Here is a 22,877-nt window from a genome sequence, read left to right as displayed (position 1 = left end):
AAGGGTCATGAGGACTCGAAACGTCAACTTTGTTCTTCTCCGCCGATGCTGTCAGGCCTGCTGAGCTTTTCCAGCATTTTTTTTTTGCATTTCAGCTTTAGAGACATGTTCAACCAATGGGGAAGAAAGGACCATTGGTTACATGGCTTGCCATTCACTCAAACTGAAGCATACAGCGCACAGCCTTGGAATCCTGTTTGACCCTGAACTGAGTTTTAAACCCCATATTCTCTCAATTACCAGGACTGCCTATTTTCATCTGCCTCCACATCTAACTCATTGGCTGTCCTGCCAAAATCCATATACATGCTTTCATTATTTCATTGCCCTCCCACATGATCTTCCATGATGGTGGGAGATTGGTCAAGTTCCTATGTGAGTTCTGGCCGAATATTCTAATCTCAATCGGAGTAATTTTACCCATAAGCTCCATTCCCTTGAGTTTCTTAGTCTTGTTTCTATCATTATAACACATTGATTTGCATTTTGTTGCAGACTGCCATGATTGTCAATATTAATTATTCATGCAGTTATGACAATTATCTCTGCACAGATCTTCTGTCCTTAGATGTCACAAAAAGTATGCTAAAGAGAGGGCATCTTATATCATTTCTTGATTAATAACGGTGCAGTTTTAGTACACACTGGTATAAGCACAGAGATTTGCATATTGAGTTTGAGTTTTGAATGTTGGTTATATGTAATTAGTGCTGTATGTACAGATACAAACTGTAACATTTACTCTGACACAAATGTAGCACAAGCCAGCATTAAAATAATAGATGATTTAGACAGAAATACTCCTAGTTTGTAAGAAGTGCATTTATAACTTCAAATTGTGTTTTATTCTCTGTGTAATATTTTTCACATATCCATGATCCTGTATATGTCAGTAATCAACTATTCATTGTCATGGAACTGACAAAACATGAAATTTGTTTATGAACAGGGAAATGCTGCAAAGGGAAATCTCTGATCTCACAAATCACATCAAGTGAAGGATAAAACAAAATAAGATAAACACATAATGTTTAGGACAATAAGAACTCACTTCTCTTTTATATTAGTCTAAAGACTTCCAAAAGACAATGGTGTTAAAAGAATAGAATTCATTTTATAAGTCAATTTCCTTATCTGCTTCCTTCATACTCCTTGGAATTGCACGTTACAACAGGAACAGCAATGCTGCAATAAAACATTTTGCCACAGGCTGTAATTGCTGTTGGACATTCAGTTTACTGAGAGATACATTGAATGTCTTATCTAAGCAAATGCAGTGTGCGCTATGAGACAACACTATGTACAGCATCTGACCAGTGAAGTATAATGTAAATTTTAACCATCTGTAGTTCTTTGAAAGGAGAAAGCAATTACAAAATGCGTAGGGGTGGTTAAGGCCATAAAGATTTGTTGAACAAAATTAATCCAGGGTTATGATTTGATGCAAAATGAGCTCGGATCTAACCCTCCAACTTAAGAAGGGGATTTTGCCACGATTATTATCTCATTTGGCAGATTTCCTGACTGCTCACAGTCAACATATCTTATTTTGTATCAAATTACATATCGTGTTTGGCACGTGTACCAGCTCTGCTCTAATTCAAGGAAAGTGAAACACAATAAGAGAATTATAATTTGTAAGCTGTTTAAATATTGCACTACCATTTTTGTTTACCATTTTGTGAGAAAATGCTACAAAGAAAATTAGATTTCTTTCTGAAAGCTCCAAAACCTTATCTTTGACTTTATGATAATTGTTTACCTTAACTATTAAAGGAGCTGAATATAACAGAAAGATGCAATAGACTATGTGAATAATGCAAAGGCGTAACTGAGTAATGTTAAGCTGTCAGTAAGTACTTGTTCTTGCTATATACAGCCCCAATGTCAGTGTGACTTACACAACTATTGGGACCATATAAGGTATCTCAGCAGACACTGCCTGGCCCACCAGATGAGCCGTGGCCCAAAGAAGCCAAAATGCAAATCAGAGGCAATATCATCCCAGCCACTGAATACAATATCCAGTTCCAAAGCCATAGCAAATAATTTTTTTTAAATCATTTTACAGAATGTGAGTGTCGCTGGCTGGGCCAACATTTATTGCCCTACCCTAATTGCCCTTAAGAAGGTGCTGGTGAGCTGCTTTCTTGAACTGCTGCATTCCATGTGATGTAGGTAGACCCACAGTGCAGTTAGAAAGGGAGTTGTAGGATTTTGACTCAGCGACAGTGATGGAACAATGATATATTTCCAAGTCAGGATGGTGAATGGCTTGGATAGGAACTTCCAGGTGGTGGTATTCCCATGTATCTGCTGCCCTTGTCTTTCTAGATGGTAGTGGTCATTGGTTTGGAAGGTGCTGCCTAAGGAGCCTTGGTGAGTTTTGGCAGTGCATCTTGTACTCACTGTTGTCACCGTTCGTCATTGGTGGAGTGAGTGTATGTTTGTGGATGGGGTGCCAATCAAGCAAGCTGCTTTGTCCTGGATGTTGACAAGCTTCTTGAGTATTGTGGGAGCTGCACTCATCCAGGCAAGCGGAGAGTATTCCACCATACTCCTGACTTGTGCCTTTTAGATGGTGGACAGGCTTGGGGAGTCAGGAAGTGAGTTACTCACCACAGGATTCCTAGCCTCTGATCTGCTCTTGGAGCCACAGTTTTTATATGGCTAGTCCAATTCAGTTTCTGATAAACCCCCAAGCTGTTGATAGTGGGGGATTCAGCGATGGTAATGCCATTGATTGTCAACAGGCAACGATTAGATTCTCTCCTGTTGGAGATGGTCATTATTCCGCACCTGTGTGGCACAAATGTTATTTGCCACTTGTCAGCCCAAGCCTGGATATTGTCCAGGTCTTGCTGCATTTGGACATGGACTGCTTTTGTATCTGAGGAGTCATGAGTGGTGCTGAACATTGTGAAATTGTTGGATTTGTCCTGCTATTTGATGACAGATATACCTGAGAAATTTTACAAGTTGTCAAGTAAATGCCATTATCATAGCTGTACTGGAACAGCTTGGCTAGGGGCACGGCAAGTTCTGGAGCACAAGTCAGCAGTCCTATTGCTGGAATATTGTCAGGGCCCATAGCCTTTGCAGTATCCAGTACCTTCAGCCATTTCTTGTTATTACGTGGAGTGAATCAAATTGGCTGAAGACTGGCACCTGTGATGCTGGGGACCTCAGGAGGAGGCCGAGACGAATCATCCGCTCGGCATTTCTGGCTGACAATTGCTGCAAATGCTTCAGCCTTAGCTTTTGCACTGATGTGCTGGGCTCCTCCATCATTGAGGATGGTGATATTTGTGGAGCCTCCTCCTCCAGTGAGTTGTTTAATTGTCCACCATCATTCACAACTGGATGTGGCAGGACTGCAGAGCTTAGATCTGATCCACTGGTTGTGGGATCACTTAGCTCTGTCTATCGCAAGCTGTTTATGCTGTTTGGCCTGTGTTATAGCTTCACCAGGTTGACCCTACATTTTTAGGTATGCCTGGTGCTGCTCCTGGCATGCCCTCCTGCACTCTTCACTGAACCAGGGTTGATCCCCTGGCTTGATGGCAATGGTAGATTGGGGGATATGCCAGGCCATGAGGTTTCAGATTGTGGTTGAGTACAATCCTGCTGCTGCTGATGGCCCACAGTGCCTCATGGCCAGATGCTCAGTCTTGAGTTGCTATATCTGTTCAAAATCTATCCCATTTAGCATGGCGATACTGCCACACAACACAATTGAAGATATTCTCAATGTGAAGACGGGACTTCGTCATGAACAGATGCATCTGCGGCAAGCAGATTGGTGAGGCAGAGGTCAAGTATGTTTTTCCTCTTGTTGGTTTCCTCACCCCTTGTTGCAGACTCAGCCTAGCAGCTATGTCCCTTAAGACTTGGCCAGCACGGTCACTAGTGATGCTACCAAGCCACTGTTGATGATGGACATTGATGCTTCCCACCCAGAGTACATTCTGTGCCCTTGTCACCGTCAGTGCTTCCTTGAAGCGGTGTTCAACATGGAAGACAGCTAATTCAGCAGCTGGGGGGGCACAGTAATCAGCAGGAGGTTTCCTTGCCCCTGTTTGACCTGATGCTAGATACTTCATGGGGTCCAGTGTCAATGTTGAGGGCTCCCAGGGCAACTCCTTCCCAGCTGTATAACACTGTGCTGCCACTTCTGCTGGGCCTGTCCTGCCGGTGAGACAAGACACACCCAGGGATGGTGATGGTGGTGTCTGGTACATAATTTGTAAAGCATGATTCCTTGAGTATGACTATGTCAGGCTGTCACTTGATTAGTATGTGAGACAGCGGTCCCAGTTTTGGCACAAGCCCCCAGATGTTAGTAAGGGGGACTTTACAGGGTCGTTTGGACTGGGATTGCTGTTATTGTTTCTAGTGCCTAAGCTGATGCCAAGTGGCCATCCAGTTCCATTCCTTATAGATTTCATAGCGAACAATACAACAACTGGCTTGCTAGGCTATTTCGGAGGGCATTTAAGAGTCAGCCACATTGCTGTGGGCCTGGAGTCACATGTAGGCCAGACCAGGTGAGGACAGCAGATTTCCTTCCTTGAAGGGCATTAGTGAACCAGACTTGTTACAGCTGCTGGCCAACTCTTTAACAGAGGGGGCAAGGATTCCTACCCCACCCCCTCCCCCTTCAGAGCTACCCCCACCATTAAATCCAGCTCCAGAGCTTAGGGTTTAGGCAGTTGAAGGCACAATCATCAATTATAAAAAGTGGGATGCTTCAGAGTCCAGGATTAGATGAGAACAGCTAGCTTGAGGAGTTGGGAAAGATTACAGAGGTAGGGAAGTCAAACCCTAGAGGGTTTTGAAAACAAGGATGAGAATGTTAAAATTGAGGAGTTGCTTGACTTGGTGCCAATGTGGATTAGCACAGGGGTGATAGGTGAATGGGGATCGGTGCGATTTAAGACATGGGCATAGAGTTTATGGTGGCCTCAAGTTTCTGATGGTAGTCAGGAGTACATTGGAATGGTCTATTTAGAGGCAACTAAAGCATGAATGAGAGTTTCAGTGGCAGGTGAGCTGCAACAGTGGCAGAATCGGAGATGTTACAGAGATAGACGGTCTTAATAAAAATATGGATATGTTGTCAGAATCCCATCTTGGATGAGACATCGGACCAAAAATGGTCTGTTTCAGCCTCAGATTGTTGGCAGTGGAGAGATGGAGTCAGGGAACAGAGTTTGTAGCAGGACTGAAGACAATGGCTTCAACCTTCCCAATATTTAGATGGAGGAAGTTGCTGTTCGCCGAGTATTGGATGTCAGGCAAGCAGTCAGATAACTTAGGGAGAGTGGAGTAGTTGATGGAGGTGGTCATGAGGTAGAGCTAGGTGCTAACAGTGTACATGTGTAAACTTGTGTGTTTTCAGATGATGTCTCTGAGGTACAGCATGTAGAAGAGAAATTTGGTGGAGTGGGAACCTAGGATAGATCCTTGTGGGGGAAGGTAGTGGTGGCAGGCAGAGGTAACAGTGCAGGGGCAGGAAAAGAAACCATTGCAAGTCAAATCATTGTGACCTCTGCCACCTCGAATGACAAGGGCGCAAGGTAGCAGGTGCATGGGACCACCATCACCACCTGCAAGTTCCCCTCCAAGCCCCACACCATCCTGACTTGGAAATACATCAATGTTCCTTCACTGTCACTGGGTCAAAATCCTGGAACTCCCTTCCTAATAACACTGCGGCTGTACCTACACCACGTGGACTGCAGCAGTTCAAGGCAGCTCACCATCACCTTCTCAAGGGAAATTAGGGATCGGCAATAAATGCTGGCCTAGCCAGGGATGCCCACATCCCATGAAAAAATTTTTAAAAAGTGATTCTCTGGCTACAATTAGATAAACAAGAATGAAACCAGGCAAGTGCAGTCCCACCCAGCTGGACAACAATGGAGAGGCATTGGAGGAGAATGGTGTGGTCACCCATGTTACAGGCTGCAGACAAGTCAAGAACAAGGGGGGATAGTTCACCTTGTCGCGGTCACATAGGATCTCATTTGTGACTTTGATGCCAGCCATTTCAGTACTGTGTCGGGGAGAAAACCTGATTACAAGGGGCAGAACTTTTCGTCGCAGGAGTGGTTGAGCACCCAACCCAAACTGGAGTGAAATAGTGCGTGATGACATCGGGCGAGCATCCCGACATCAACGCGCACTCTCGCAATCTTTCGGTTGGCTGGTGCACATGGAAGGCGGCAGAACATCTGCTGACAGTTAACAGGCCTATTAAGGCCCTTAAGTAATTAATAAAGTTGGATCTTTTTCTGCCCACTCAACCGTGGGCAGGCACCTTTGCATTTTTAATGAAACCTCATCCATGGGCAGAATGAGGTTTCCAACGCTTACTGAAAAAAACAATAAAAATTTTTCACATCTTTTGTTACATGTCCCTCTTCATGTGACTTGAGTCACATGTGGGGACATGTTTATCTCATATGTAAAACCTTTATTTTTCAAATTAAAAATCTTCAGCTCCCTGAGACAGCTCTGTGCCTTCAGCGAGCTTTCCCTGAGCGCAACCCCACACATGTGCTGACTTCCGCGCTTGCGCTCCTCCCGGCCCCACCCCGGCAGCGCTGAGCGTTTCGGCGCACGTTTCACGCTGGCTGGCCGTTAATTGGCAAGCCAGCATAAAATCACGGTCAGGATCTAATCGCAGGCAGCGGACCATGGCGCAGCCGCTCCCCAGCCCTCCCATCGAAGGAAAAGTCTTTCCCAAGGATTCTAACATGGAGTTCTGGGAAAGATGGGAATGGATTTAGGAGGCAGCATTACACTGAAGGACTTTTTAGACGACCGGGTGGTTGGAGATGGTACAGTAGTTTGTAAGGATTGAGAGTCAAGGGTTGGTTTTTTGAGGGGAGGGATGATGACAGTAGAATTGAAAGTCAGGGACAGTACCTGAGAGGGGAGAACCATTAACAATTTTGACTAGCTTGGAGCCAATGGGGGAAGTCAGGTGGCCAGTAATTTAGTGGAAATAGGGTTGAATGAGCAACTCAGAGCAGAGTCAATCCTCAGTGGCTTAAAGTGTTGAGCTGTAATGCAGTAGCTCAGGGACAGATAGCTCCCTCCATTACAGATGTACAACAACATCCTACATTTATATAGCACAGCCAATGTAGTAAAACATCCCAAGATGCTTAATAGGAGCAATATCAGAAAAACGTTTTGGACATTTTTTTTTGAAAGAGAAATCAGGAAAGATGCCCAAAAGCCTGGTCAAAGAGCTAGGTTTTTAGGAACATCTGAAAAGAAGATAGAGAAGTGAGGAGGCTTAGGGAGGAATTCCAGGGCTTAGTGCCAAGGCAGCTGAAATAAATAATAATAGATAAATAGCAACAATTATATATATATATAAAAAATGAATTCACAGGTGGTCAGAACTGAAGAAGTGCAGAGATCTTGACAGCTTGTGGGGCTGGAGGAATCCTGTACAAATTGAGAGCAGAGAGACTGTGGAGGGAGTTAGAAACAAAGATGAGAATTTTAGAATTGAAATGTTGTTGGATGGAGAGCCAGTGAACTTCAGTAAGCACAAAGGTGATAGTGTCTGAGATTTGGAGTGAGTTAAGACACAGGCAGCAAATATTTGAATGAGTACAAGTTTGTACAGGATGGAATTCAAATATTGAAAACTCTGTCTGGCTGCAGCCTATCTGAGAGTGAACAGCATAACAATGGGAAAAAAGTAGCAATATGGCCCATCTTCTTTCCATTTCGTCTCATCTGAAAATATTTTTGCAATGTTTGAAAATCAATCATTCAACGTCCTGGGGGGTTACCATTCCCGAGCGAAAATAACAATCAGGACCCTATTTACACCATAGAACCCCAATTTCCATATTCCACTTCAAACAGGAATGACATGCACTTTGGACACTTGGCGATAGGCTTCTTTCGTATGGCTGTGAACATCAACCTCAAACCATCTTTAACATAACTGTAATGCCATTGCTCCAAATATGCAAAATGTGAAGCCGATGGTAGTGAAGGTGTACTTTCCTATGAGTCTTTGGGTCTGCCCTCGGAAGGTTCTTTTACACTGGAGCTTACTTAGTTTGGCCTATAAAAGGGAGGTATCCATTGGCCCACCCATGATATTCATACTGCTAAAATGTGCTCCCTTATCACATAGTAGAATTGTCTAGCCACAAAGTACTGAATGTTCAATTCTGCCACTGTGTGATAGTATACATGCCTGCCTGCCCTGAGATACTACAGTATTTTATCCATCTGAGCATTGGCTGCGTTCTGAGCTGTACATATTTGGGCTAAAGATTGGTCTGCATCCATTTTTGGGCATCAGGTTGCAGTCTGCAATCCACTCATTCCCATCGAGGAAAGCAGCCCAGTACAACCCTCACTGCTGGCTAGCTGCACACTTACCAGTGGCCTAATAGCTTACAAGGCTAACACCTGTTGCAGCTAGCCTTCAGCTCTTAAAGACAGTTTGCCCCTCTTAAAAGAAAACTGCACTGAATCGTTGGAGGCTGCTACTCATGAACAGTATTGCTACAATTCTACGGAAGGGAAAGGAAACATCAGAGCAGAGAGAAAGCTCCAAGGTTTGCCTTTGTGGCACTGAAAGCATTAGCCATGGACGAGGACAGAAGGAGAGCCATATTTCTCTGGGGTGCTAGAAATGCCCTCAAGACAATCCTTCTAGAGGGAACGGGAGAAGTGGCAAAGGACACCAATGCCTAGAATCTGGCTCCTTGGACCTGGCGGTGGTGCCAGAAGATGATTAATGACCTCACACAGGTGCTCATGGTCAGTGAATACATGTTCACATGTCATCTCAGTCCCAGCAAGCCACCACCAGGCTCTCATGCTGCTCAATCCGTCAAAACCCCATCACTCACCCAGCAGCAATGCCTAGCACTCAGAACTTATGACTAACATTCACATATCTCACTTCACAGCGTCATGAAAATATAATAATTTTCATAATATTATTGTGGTTTATTGCAAAAGTGGGTTAATAGTGGGATTTGGATTAGTTTCTTTGTATGTATATGTGTAGGGGGGATTTAATTAAATTGGAGACAGCTGGTTTTTGAGTCATCAAAAAGGAAGCTAGGTTAGAAATGCTAAATACGTAAACATGGCTGAAGTTTTAGAATGTGAGGTATGTTGATAAATTAGGTTAGTCTGAATTTCAAAGAGATGATAAGGTGTTACACCTAGCCAGAAGAAGCTAAACCAAATAATGTTTCCCAAAGGCTACTGATAAAATTAGTACCAGGAAAGATTTATATTATGAGAAAAGTAAAGTTGCAAAAACATATGGGAACAATGGAAGGAGGCCATTCAGCCTGTCATGTATGCTCCAGCTCTCTGCAAGAGCAACTCACCTAGTGCTACTCTCCCGCCTTTTCCCTGTAGCTCTGAAAATTTCTTCTCTTCAGATAATTATCTAATTCCCTTTTGAAGACCATGATTGTCTCTGTCAGACTCTCAGGCAATGCATTCCAGATCTTAGTGACTCCATGCAAAAAGGTTTTTCTCATGCAGCTGTTACTTCTTTTGCCGAGTACATTGAATCAGTATTCTTGGGTTCCCAATCCATCCACCAACATACAATTGTCGATGTAATTGTCCAGACCTCTCATGATTTTGAACACCTCTTTCAAACCTCTTCTTAATCTTCTCTTCCTGAAGAAGAACAGCCCCAGCTTCTCCAAACTCTCCATATAACTGAAGGTTCCTTGTCCCTGGAATCATTCTCATGAAGCATTTCTGCATCCTCTCTAATGCCTTCACATCCTTACTGTGGTGCCCAGAACTGAATTCAGTACTCTAGCTGAGACCAAACAAGTGTTCGAAATATCACCTGCCCTTGCCAGGAGTGACCCAAACACATAAAGGTTCAATGCCACTGAACAGTGACCACTTAATAACCACTTAAGAGCCTCCTGCCTGGGATTTTACCCGCAGCAGAGGAAGCCAGCGCCAATTGTCAAACTTGGTGAACTTGTGACCAGGCAAGGGGGGATTGCCTCCTTTTCAGGCCCCCTGTGCCCTTTGGACGCCCCTCCCCCGCCCACCCCCCAGGTTTTCTTCCCAGAGTTTCCCCTTCCCCCATCCCTCACTAGGGCCTGCCAGCCTGGCCCTTGCAAAACCCCAGACTTAACTTTAAGTACAGCTCCATCGCTTCTGGGACAAGAGAGCTGCTGACCATTTGATTGGCTGGCAGCACCAGAAGCAGGACTTCCTCCCCAGCAGCCATTACATGGCTGCAGGGCGAGCTGGCCAGATGGAGGCCGGCTCACCTCACCACCAATTTTTACATCACAGGGCAGGAGCCCCACCCCTAGTGTAAAATTCAGCCTGAGGTGTTTAGGGCCCTCTGTGAAGTGACCCCCGTTCCTTCTTCACAGTACTTGCACTATCTGCAGCCTTAACTCCATTTAATGGCATTGCAGATCCAGAGGCACCATAGCCACAACAGTCATACCTCAGCATCCAAATCCTGCGCCCTCCTTGGTTTAACCCACCTCTAAAAGGACAGCACAGAACTTCCACAAAAGTAAAAGGAAGTCAAAAGCATCTCACCTCCAAATTGGTGCCTAGCCCTGTAAAATAAGACTAGTAGGAGGAGCTTTATGTTATTCAATGTCTGTTCAACTAGTAGTGATAAGCACAGACACCCAATAGGCACGTGTAGACAATGGGCAGAATTTTGCCGTCGGTGAGCAGAGGGCCGGGGCCTGCTCGCTGACGCGTAACATGACACGGGATGACGTTGGGCAGAACCCCGACGTCACCCCACCCCATTTAAATTTCAGGAAGGCGGGGGCACAGCAAAATCAGCTGCAGACCCATCGACCTGTCAATGGCCAATTGAGGCCATTGACAGGATCATTTAAACAATTAAAGGACCTGACCGTCCAACCTTAATGTTGGTGAGTCGGCCAGGAGCCCCAGCGGCAAATAGAGAAAACATGAAACCTCATCCACCGGCGGGATGCAGTTTCATGCAGGGTTTTAACAAGTTTAATAAAGTTATAGAGTAAATTATGAACATGTCCCATCTCATGTGACATCGTCACATGAGGGGGACATGTTAGGGAATTTTTTTTTTCTATTTGTAATCTTTTTCAAAGTGGAAGCAATCTCCTTGTGGCTGCGCTTTGCCTCAGGAAGATGTGCGAAAGAGCGCGCTCTCGCTTTTGGGGAATCCCCCCTGCCTGCACAGGAAGCACATAGCACTTCCCGCCGGGCATCACGCTGGGCAAGCCTTAATTGGCCCACCCACATAAAATGGCAGTGGGGCCCGCTTCTCTGGCGGGGATCGGCTCCCCGCCCGCCGGAGATTGGGTTGGGCCTGCCCACCGGACAGGCAGAAAATTCTGCCCAATGTTCCTGGAATTAATGTCAAATCAGTTGGAACAGCTGTTTAATGTCATAATAGCACCTCTTCAGACACTTCCATTCACAGCACGCCTGTGCTAGCTCCCTTAACAGCATGGGGAGCCACGCAAGCTGGACCACAAGTACAGGCAGTGCTATCTTCTTGCTTTGAAGCTCCTGTAGGGCCAGCAGTGCCATGGAACCCAATTTCACGTTCATTCTGTCATACTTCAAAAGCTTTATTGTTTTGGTGGCATTGTGCCTACACTTCCAAAAGTGATTCCTAGGTTGTGAGGTGCTTTGAGATGTCCTAAAGTCAGGAAGTCATCTCAAGATGCACTCTTATGATTTTGAATAAATACCATGCCAAGGTGTAAGCTCCTACAAATGCCTTAAAAATAGGGTAACTAGATTTTCATAAATCATAACCAGGACACATTGACCAGCTCCCAGTAACACTGAGCTTCACATTAAGAGGATATGAGAGTCTGTGTGATTGCGCCCCCACTCCAGTATAGTACTGAGCTGTTTCTTCCTGTTCCCCTCATTGAGAACTTTTACCTGGAGCTGCACCACCTGCCACACATGCTCTGCCGTCAGTGACCTCATGGTTGCTAAGAGACTCTGTCAATACCACATCTGGGAGAGTGGCCCAGATAGATCTCACAAGAGATCCTGGAGTTCAAGCCTGGCTGGGTGTGGCTCACTGGGATCAGCTGTCAATCATCCCAGGGTGAGCCCCCAACTCTGCTGTATCCTTCTGGTTTACATTCTGGTTGCATTAGTATTTTGCTGATGCCTTGTTTCCATTGGCATAGTTTAAAGATTGCCCAAAAAGTGGAAAAGCTGAAAATTGGGACCTTTGAACCATTTTGAGGCAATTGTCGGGATACCGGGACATTTATTGAAAATCCAGGACTGTCCCAGCAAAACCAGTATATCCGGTCACCCAACTGAGTCAGTTCAGCACATCTGGATTGTTTGCATTTTGATGTAATATTACACCACGTTGTGCGCATATATGACACACTGGGTCAGTTCAGTTCAAAGGGTTGTCATATCGTACTTTTTAATATTGAAACAAATTGTTTTGCATTTTGGAAATTCCTATAGTCTTAGTTACTTTTATGCTCTCATTGATTACTTTAGAAGCTAATTTGGAAAATGGAGAATTAGGAATCAATTTTGCTCTCCCAATGTGATGATGGTGGGCGTTGGTCAAGGTGAGATCAATGGTCAGCCAGAGATGTCACTGAGAGACCTATTTCATTTTTCAGGGTGCCCTTCATTCACATGCAGAAGACTTGCTGCCACGAGTAAAGCACTTCACATAAGTCACAAGTCAGGAGTGTGATGGAATGGTCCCCACTTGCCTGGATGAGTGCAGCTCCAACAACATTCAAGAAGCTTGACACCATTCAGGACAAAGCAGCCCACTTGATTGGCACCACATCCACAAACATTCACTCCCTCCACCACCGATGCACAGTAGCAGCAGCATGTACCATCTACAAGGTGCACTGCAGGAATTCACCAAGGCTCCTTCAACATCATTTTCCAAACCCACAATCACTACCATCTTGAAGGGCCGCATATAGATGGGAACACCCCACCTGGAAATTCTCCTCCAAGCCACTCATCATCGTGACTTGGAAATATGTCACTGGGTCAAAATCCTGGAACTCCCTTCTTAACAGCACCGTGGGTGCACCCATACCACATGGACTGCAGCGATTCAAGAAGGCAGCTCACCGCCACCTTTTCAAGGGCAACTAGGGATGGGCAATTAATGCTGGCCCAGCCAGCGAAGCCCAGATGCCGTGAACGAATTTTTAAAAAGTAAGCAGTTGACCAATTAAGAAATGGGAAATCAAGTGTTGCTGCAAGTTCTTAAGAGCCTGCAGCAGCTTTTGGGAGGGATTTTTTGCAGCTAAAATCGGAAATTAATACTGTGGAGCTGGAGCTGCAGGGGGAAAGAAATTTCAGCAGGGCCCAAACTTTTATGGAGATGCTGGAATGGAGAAGCAATATTGCGAGGGGAAGTTCCATGGTTGGTGAATGCCAAGGCAGGTTGGCAATCTGGCACAAGAGGTAACATGATATGTCAGTGTGAGTAGCTTTAACTGCAGCATCCGCTTGTAGTGCAGAAAGAAGTTCAATGAGCTGACCAGGTGTGCCAAGATAAAACTCCCTTTCATGTCTCTCATACTTTATACACATGCAGCTCTGCAGGTACCTTTCTTTGCCACTATAGTATCAATCCTTCCTTTCCCTGCTGCCATGGTTGATCTTAAGTCCTCCGGAAAGCCCCTCTATTCTGTTTTCAAACTCTCTCTCAAAAACTGCTATTGCTCTCACAACTATTTCTCCCTCTTGGCCACATTCCTCCTTTCATCTCAAACACTATGGCCAGTTGACTCAGACATGGCAAGGGTTGAAACACATGCAATCCAGCAATAAATTTACCTAATCCATTATATATAATGTATTTTTTGTATAACTAAACTTCATAGTAAAGTTTGTCATGTATTGTATTTATGACATCATTTGACTTCAAGTAGTCAAGCTTTACTGTGCTTCTATTTGGTACTGCAAATTTCATCTCTTCTGTTTGAATTTATAATTCAAATTGCTTGAATTTATATGTGTATTAGAAGAGAAATTGCACTAATTTTAGCTTTGATATAACCATTATTGGTGGATTGTTTTCTCAAGATATGAATGTGATTAAACCCAGGTACAAATACATTTTTTTCTACACATAATCACAGTTCTTGTAGATTAAATGACTATTTGAAAGATGGCTTTCTTATGTATTGTCAAATTCCTTCTGAAATGTTAGATAAACATGACTGTTCTAATTTGTGTAAATAAATATCTGAAGAACAGGATTCCACAGCTCTGGTGGCTTTAGCTATTATGGCAATATCTGAGCTTGAAAGAAACCTTATAAGGAAATTATCTTCTGATTGGACCATTTTGTAAACATGGATATGTCATGGCCAATTTGATAATAATTCTACAACAGTGTTCAGTTATTTTGCCCAACCAGTTAATGTAAATATTATTAGGTAAGCCATTGAGAAAAACAATAAGGGTCAGAGAGGCATCCTGTGCACACAAGAGCAGGACTTGGAAATGGGTACTCACTTATCCACATACCTGCTACCCTGTAAATTTGCTTCAAAAATATTTGCACTGTTTCACAGTGTTATTTTGGGATTTGTATTGCTGGGAACCACCTTAAGCAAGTTGTCTGAGTAGCATGGTTCTTATTTTTTTTTTTGTTTTCGTTGGCCTACACCCAACTTTCTTTAGCTGTGAAATCTGCTTCAATAATTCATCAAAATATGTTGCATTAACATTTCCAAAGCAAAGTGCAGATGGGGAAAATATTTGAACCAATAGGATAATACTAAAATGATAAAATGTTATGTTTTGTGCTAATGGTGGAGAATACGTCTTCATTAGGAACGGATTTCTATGATCTGTATTTTAATACTGTATTTGGTCTTTTTGATCAAGGGCTATTTTACATTCAGCTCTGGGGAAAACTGGTACTTTTGTCTGTTGAAAATGGGCAACAGCAAAGCTGATCCATGTAGCTGGCTTGATCTTCAAAGGAGCTTTCAGAACCATTTCCAAGCCCAGAGGGGCCATGAGTGACTTTGAAAATTGCTCTTTGGTCCTTTCCTGCTAAGTGGCTTTTTTGAGCAATTGATTATCTGCTTCTTTCACACTGAAGCCTCTCCATAGCTAATATCCTTCCCAGTCAATGGTCCAGACTGGAAATTTGCCCAAAGGCTTGTGTCACTTTACAGTTAATATTTGAGGTGTGTCTGCTGAAAGTGGCCTGAAGTTATTTTTTTATTCATTCACAGTATGTGGGCATCACTGGCTAGACCAGCATTTATTGCCCATCCCTAGTTGACCTTGAGAAGGTGGTGGTGAGCTGCCTTCTTGAACCGCTGCAGTTCCTGTGGTGTAGGTACACCCACAGTGTTGTTAGGGAGGGAGTTCCAGGATTTTGACCCAGTGACAGTGAAAGAACGGCGATATATTTCCAAGTCACGATGATGAGTGGCTTGGAGGGGAACTTCCAGTTGGTTGTGTTCCCATCTATCTGCTGCCCTTGTCCTTCTAGATGATAATGGTCATGAGTTTAGAAGGTGCAGTCCAAGGAGTTTTGGTGAGTTCCTGCAGTGCATCTTATAGATGGTACACTCTGCTGTCATTATGCATCAGTGGTGGAGGGAGTGAATGTTTGTGGATGGGGTACCAAACAAGCGGGCTGCTTTGTCCTGAATGGTCTCAAGCTTCTTAAGTGTTGTTGGAGCTGCACTCATCCAGGCAAGTGGGGAGCATTCCATCACACTCCTGACTTGTGCCTGGTAGATAGTGGACAGGCTTTGGGCAGTTAGGAGGTGAGTTACAACCACAACCATCTTCCTGGTTGGGGTCATACCTAGCACAAGGTAGCACAAGGTAAGATGGTTGCGGTTGTTGGAGGTCAGTCATCTCAGCTCCAAGACATCACTGCATGAGTTCCTCAGGGTAGTGTCCTCGGCCCAACCATCTTCAGCTGCTTTGTCAATGACCTTCTTTCCATCATAAGGTCAGAAGTGGGGATGTTTGCTGATGATTGCGAAACGTTCAGCACCATTCGTGACTCCTCAGATACCGAAGCAGTCCACGTCCACATGCAGCAAGACCTGGACAAATTTCAGGCTTGGGCTGACAAGTAGCAAGTAACATTTACACCACACAAGTATCAGGCAATGACCATCTCCAACAAGAGAGAATCCAACCATCGCCCCTTGATGTTCAATGGCACGCCCATCACTGAATCCCCCATTATCGACATTCTGGGGGTTACCATTGACCAGAAACAGAACTGGACTAGCCATATAAATACTGTAGGTACAATAGCAGGTCAGAGGCTAGGAATCCTGTGACACGTAACTCACCTAATTCCCCAAAACCTGTCCACAAGTCAGGAGTGTGAATACTCCCCACTTGCCCAGATGAGTGCAGCTCCCACAACACTCAAGAAGCTTGACAACATCCAGGACAAAGCAGCCCACTTGATTGGCACCACATCCACAAACATTCACTCCCTTCACCACCGGCGCACAGTGGCAGCAGCGTGTACCATCTATAAGATGCACTGCAGGAACTCACCAAAACTTCTTGGACAGCACCTTCCAAATTCATGACCACTATCATCTAGAAGGACAAGGGCAGCAGATAGACGGGAACACCACCACCTGGAAGTTCCCCTCCAAGCCACTCACCATCGTGACTTGGAAATATATCGCCGTTCCTTCACTGTCACTGGGTCAAAATCCTGGAACTCCCTTCCTAACAGCACTGCGGGTGTACCTACACCACATGAATTGCAGCAGTTCAAGAAGGCTGCTCACCACCACCTTCTCAAGGGCAACTAGGAATGGGCAATAAATGCTGGCCCAGCCAGCAAAGCCCACATCTTGTGAATGAATTTTTAAAAAAAGGATTCCTAGCCTCTGACCTGCCCTTGTAGCCACAATATTTATATGACTGCCCTTTGATTTCCTCTCTGTAAAGAAGTACCAATGTTTCCTCATGATGGCACGCAAGGGATCAGGATCATAGTCGGGGAAGTTGAGGTCACTGTGTGAAAAACTGCAAGCACAAACTTCCACCCTATCTCACTGCACTGTATGTTACAATAACAATGGGAAATTAGCGTCTAAAAAAAACCCAAAATCAAAAATCCTAGCCAGTAGAGGTTTTGAGTTAATATCTGTGTGAAATAAATTTCTTACCCATTCCCCTGTATTACTTCTACCTCTTATCTCCAAGACAGCTTATTAGGGAAATCCCATTCAACTATTAATGGGGAGAGTGAAATATTTTTGTGACGCATACCTGCTGTTTAGCAGTGATACAGTGAAAAGAAAATCTTTCTCACAATATTCCCTTATATGAATCTTACTTTTGAAGGAGGCTGGAATATATTCTGGTTAGTCTGTTTCATCTTTGAATATATTTAATGTAGATGAACAGTGAAAACAGTGTTTCATAAGTAAAATTATACAAAACAGAGCTGAAAAGTTACTATTTGGAAAAATGGCATGTTCAGAAACCTTTACAATTTGTCACAAGTGATGTTTTCCACTGTTAGGTATTAGATGAACTACAAAAGTGTTAGTAATGTCTAAAATCTCATGGGGAATTTGATCAATGCCAGTGATCCCACTGCATGCCAATTCCCCATTTTAACAGAACTGCTTTTGGTGGTGGATGAGGTCCAGCGGGACTTCCGCAAAAGCCTCATTAATAAATACGAATAAAGCTTCCATGTCATCCATTTGACTCCAATGGTCTTTTAACCCACTCCTAAACAGGCCCCCTAATAGGCACAGCTGTTTGGAAACCAATAAAGTCTGCTAAGTGTCATGACCATGGGTCCTATCCCTTAATTACTTATGGACATATTGAACTTTTAAGTAAGACATGTGTTTTTTTAAAAAGGACATACAAGCAAAATCTGGCTGCGATTGTAAGGTGGAATATACCCCATGTGGAATATATCCTGGTTAGTCTGTTTCACCCTTAAATATATTTAATGTAGATGAATAGTGAAAATTACTGTTTCATAAGTAAAATTATACAAAACAGAGCTACAAAGTTACTATTTGGAAAAATGGCATGTTTAGAAACCTTGCTGGAAAATTCATATGTAGATTACTTGACCAAGTAGCTCAGAAAGAATGGAATGTTGCACCTAAAACGCGTGACACAGCCTACTTCAGACAGAGGCACTCCACAGGAAAAGATACAATGCAAACTGAACTATAATCTCCTGTGGTTGTAAGATAATGGAAAATGATTGCCATCTCAGCTGAAACCACCTCCTGTTGAGTTATATCCCAGACTGTGAACATGAACTGAGTTGAAAAGAAAACAGATCTGGGGCGAAAGATATGTTTGTTTTTTCCCTTCCAGGAAAAGACAAGGAAAGGGTTTTCTGAAAAAACAACTGCAGCCCTAGTTCAGAACAGTAGTCTGCTGTTCTGTTCTGTTGTGTGTATGCTGTGAAGGTCACAGCTAAAGAATACTAACTGGGCATCCCTGCCCTTGCAGGTAAAAGACTCTCTGATTGCTGGAAGCAAGACACAAGTCAGCAAAGCCGTAGTCAAAAAGGAAACAGCTAACCTGCAGAACCAAGGATCTCCAAGCCAACTGCTCAGTTGCCAAAGTCAGCGATACCGGAAACAGCCCAACTTAACGACCACAATGTTTTACCATCTACTCCTCAAGGACAAGCCAAATGACTGATTCGTATATCTTTTTAACTTTTATTCTTGGACTCAATTTCTTACTTTTAATCTCTGTGTATTTGTGTTGCATTGTTATTATTTTTCTTGCATTTAGTAACTAATAAATTCGCTCTTTCTTTGACTCAAGGAAATCTGGTTAAATTGGCTCCTTTTAAAACATAAATATACTTGGACTGGGAAAAGGTATCCACGAAGTAAGGGATCCTTTTTAAATTAACCTTGTTGAGACCAACCAAGGGGGTTGAATAAAGAAAGGGAACCAGTTCATTCCTCCTCACCCAGGGGCAAGCAAAAGCTTTGGAGTACCTCAATCGGAATCATAACAAATTGCGGGACCTCGCCAGGAGACTAGTCTTAACAAAAGGTACGTTTAAAAACCTACTGGCTTAATCCATTGGGAGCTTTGTCTGCCCAAAAACCAGGCTGTTAAAATGGAGATTTGGTGGGATCAAAGCAAGAAATGGAAACTCCCCATTTCAAATCCTTCATTAACCCCTACCCCAACATTGCAAGAGATAAAATTTCCCCATTAATATTTAATTAGTGTATAGCTACAGGCATAGGTTTCTGTATGGGAAGGCACCATATAAATGCAATTTCGCTCTTACCTATTCAACCTAGGCTGCTCAGCATTCAAAATACCCCCTGACTGTTACTGCAGAGGATAACATTGGTCTCTGCCTTCAGTCTGCCTTATTCAGAAAAGCAATGTGGGACCTTCATATATTGTACATCAGTGAGCATCCACTCCTCATCTAAACTAGCTATATATCATCCATGTGACTTTATCTGAGCTGCTGAGTGACAGGACGTAAGATGGAGTGGGCAAATTGCTAAACACGGTGGACTCAGCCTAGGATCTATAGGATAGAAATTAGACTTTGGGCTCAGCGATATGCAAGCAGCATGCATCCAAACCATGAGCCCCAAGGCCAACTCAAAACTCGGGCACATGTCTTACCTAAATATTCTGGATGAGTTGGTGATGCCTCCGCAGGCATCTCACCTTCCGGTTGGATTGAATTTCGGGTCACTTGGTTCACTGGCCATCAAGTGAATCCTAGGAGAGGACAACAGGAGGTGGGGTGGATCGACCATGGCTTGCAGTGGTTGTCAGAAGTTCAGTAGAGCTGGCGAGAGCAGTCCTGTTCCATCCTGACTCCTCATTAAAAGTGAAAAAAGGATTTTTAATTATCTTTCATTGGTGGCCACTGGCTAGTTCACATCCATATCCAGAAAACATGAATGGTGCAGGCCTTCAATAGGTGCCTATCAAAACACCAATCCTCCTTATTACCTTGTATGGGCCTTGTAACACTTCATCCCCTGGTTGTAATGATCAGGTTATAGCTTGCTTATCAGCCCATTCCTTCATCTTTGTTTGAGAAACTTTAAGATGTTCTTGAACCATTTTGTAGGCTCCCATGAGCCATTCCTGGAACACAGACACATAATCTAATATAGGGGATTCACTCCTCTGTTCTAAAAACTTTTCTTTGATCCATTGGATCCATAAGTTCATTCAAAAAGTCTAAAGCAGAAAAATTCATTCAATGAATCTTGGGTAGCAAATAAAAGAAAGTCCAGTCCTTTGTCCCAATCATGGGGATATACATGACAATATGCTTTAATCATTGTTTTGAGAATTTGATGGTACCTCTCTGAAGCTGCCTGTGCCTGTGGGTGATATGTTATGGACTTTAACTGTTTTATACCCAAAGTACTCGTAATGTTTTGAAAAATGTTAGACATAAAATTGGAACTTTCATCCAACTGGATCTCTATTGGTAATCCATATCAAGTAAAAATTTAGGTTAAATTCTTTACTACTACTTTAGCTGTAATTGTTCTTTAGGGATGACCTCTGGAAATCGAGTTGTCATATCCATAATAGTAAAGATATACTGGTGTCCTGCTTTCATTTATGGCACTGACCCACACAGTCTACTAAAGCCCTACTAAACGGTTCCTCAAAACCTGGTATGGGAATTAAGGGTGCCAATTTGATTGTAGGTTGTGGTTTTCATACCATCTGGCACATATGGCCTGTTTTACAAAACTGCACAACGTCCTTGTGAAGACCCGGCCAGTAGAACTGCTGGTTTATCCACTCTAAAGTTTTCCATATCCCTACATGTTCTGCCATAGGAATTTCATGTGCTATCCTTAACATCTCTTTACGATATTTGGGCAGTGCCACTGCCTGATGAACAACTGTCCACTCTTCATCTATAGGTCTATGAGGATGTCTCCATGTTAGATTTCCATTTTTAACATAACATTCTGGAACTTCCTCAACCTCAATAGCTGTTTGGGCTGATTGTGCTGTCTTACTTAACTTCGGATCAGCTTGAGTCTCAACTAGAGAAGATTTATTAAACATCTCTTTTGGATTAACTAAGTCTTTAAAGAAAGTTTCAGCTAGCCAAATATCTGTCTGCGGTATCATTTTGACTTCCAATGATGGATTTTGCTTAACCATTGCTCGGGTCATCACACACAGGAAACATTCCCAGAACCTTTTCCTGTAACTGCCCTATTTCTTTAACCTCACTTGGGCTTTCTGTAACTATGGGAGAAGTTATTACCTTCGCTCCAGCTAAATCATTTCCCAGGAGCAAATCAACTCCTTCTACGGGTAATTTCTGAACAACCCCTACTGTCATTGTCCCAGACATTAGGTCACACTTCAAGTGCACCCATTGCAAAGGTACGGGTATATACTCTCGGCCAATACCATTTATTAAAACTTTGGCTTTTAATGCACTTTCTGGTGGAAAATCTATGCCTTTCCCCAGCTGCTCCTGGATCTCTTAATATAATAGGTTTAGCTGTCTCATTTGAGGCATAAGGGGTTACTTTTCTTCTCGACAAAAATTCTTCATAACTCTCATGTATCCCATTCATCTCTCCTGAACTCACAGCAATATTCACACTCAGTTTCAGAACTGCAGCTAACACTATATCTTGATCTGTTGTATTTTCAGTCAGGGCTTCTTTCCCTGAATCACCCTTACGTATCCCTATAAGTCCCGTGGATTTCCCATGCAATTCCAGCAATTTGCACAAAAATGTCCCACCTGTTACAATGGAAACACTGAGCCTTCAAATGCCACTTCTACCCTCAGCACCTTCCTTTCAGGTCTGAGGGGAAGTTTCCAGGGAATTCCGAGCTGCCCCTTCTCTTCCCTGATTACTTGCCTTCCTTTCTCCTATCCACCTTCTATCCTTGTCGGGTTTGTGGGGGTAAGAGAATGCCGGTTTAGATTTATGGAGCAGCTCATAATTGTCCACTATTTCCATTACCTGTTTAACTGTTGCAACCCTCTGGTCTTCAACATGGGTTCTAACTAATGGAGGAAGCGAATTTTTAAATTCTTCCAGGAGAATTATTTCCCTTAGAACTTCATATGTTGCCTTTAATGTCCGTATCCAACAGTCAAAATCACTTTGTTTAACCTTCCCAAATTCAATATAGGTCTGTCCAAGCTGTTTCCTTATGTTATGAAATTTTTGTCTGTATGCCTCAGGGACCAACTCATACCCACTAAGAATAGCATTTTTTACTGCATCATAATCGACAGAAAGCTCTTTTGAAAGTGATGCATAAATGGCATGAGCTCTACCCAACAACCTACTCTGTAGGAGCAATGTTCAGACTTCCTTTGGCCACTTCATTTGCTTAGCAACCTTCACAAACAAAATAAAGAAAGCTTTTTGATTCCTTTTCTCAAACTTTGGGAGGGCTTGTACAAATTTAAACATCTCCCCACGGGGCTTTGGGTTGGAAGTGGCTCTTTTGTCAGAAGAATCTTCTTCAGCACCTGAGGCCTCTTTTTTTAAATTCCAGCTTCTAAGCTGGTATTCCCTTTCTCATACCTTCTCACATTCCTGCTTTGCTAACTTCTAATTCCAATTACAATTTAGATGCTAATTCCATTAGCTTAGCCTTGGTTACTTTTTGTAAACCAGTCAGGGTTTTTCTCTAGAACAGTCTTAGGAACTTCAAGTTCACTTTCGTTTACTAATGTTTAAGAAACCTGGTCTCCATCCTTTTATCCTTTTTTACCGATTATTTCATGTCCAATCACCTACTGTCTACATTTCAAATCCCACAAGAGCCCCAATCTATGTTACAACCCAGATGGGAGAAGTGTGCAGTTG

The sequence above is a fragment of the Carcharodon carcharias genome, chromosome 3, assembly GCF_017639515.1.
Source record: "Carcharodon carcharias isolate sCarCar2 chromosome 3, sCarCar2.pri, whole genome shotgun sequence".
NCBI lineage: Eukaryota > Metazoa > Chordata > Chondrichthyes > Lamniformes > Lamnidae > Carcharodon > Carcharodon carcharias.
The sequence above is the reverse complement of the archived record's forward strand: the minus strand, read 5'-3'. Positions refer to the sequence as shown.